Here is a 595-nt window from a genome sequence, read left to right as displayed (position 1 = left end):
AACGGCTATGGTTTCTAAAGTAGTTGGTTCGACCATGTGTCGAGCTCTGCGCATTGGATTAGATCATGGCACCACTTATAATGTTGCATTGTTTTTTATTGCATTTTATCATCGACTATGGGTCGATAATGGCAATGGAGATTCATCGATTTGCGTGTTGATTGAAGGTTGTATTTTGTGTGGAGTATGGGCTTGGTTGGGGGAGGGGGGACGTATCTGGTGCACCAAGGCAATTGGTACTACCGGTGCACCAAACCCCGTTGCACGTTCAAAAATGTTTTAAAAAATCCGAAAAAATTAGTGCATCAACACAACATCAATGTAAGTTGTCACAAAAATTCAAAACAATGCTCAAGATACAAAAATGACAAATTTGACGACAATGTGCTAATGGGCGAAAACTGAAGCCCAACTTGTGTTCTGTACTATTCAATGTCAAAATTGTCATTTTTATATCTCGAGCAATGTTTGGAATATTGATTTTAATTTTTGTCACAATGTACATTGATGTTGTGTCAATGCACTAATTTTTTCCGGATTTTTTCGAACAATTTTGAATGTGCAACAGGCAACCGGTAGCCACATACATCACCGC

Source organism: Triticum dicoccoides, chromosome 1A, assembly GCF_002162155.2.
Source record: "Triticum dicoccoides isolate Atlit2015 ecotype Zavitan chromosome 1A, WEW_v2.0, whole genome shotgun sequence".
Classification (NCBI taxonomy): domain Eukaryota; kingdom Viridiplantae; phylum Streptophyta; class Magnoliopsida; order Poales; family Poaceae; genus Triticum; species Triticum dicoccoides.
Note: the sequence above shows the minus strand (reverse complement) of the source record.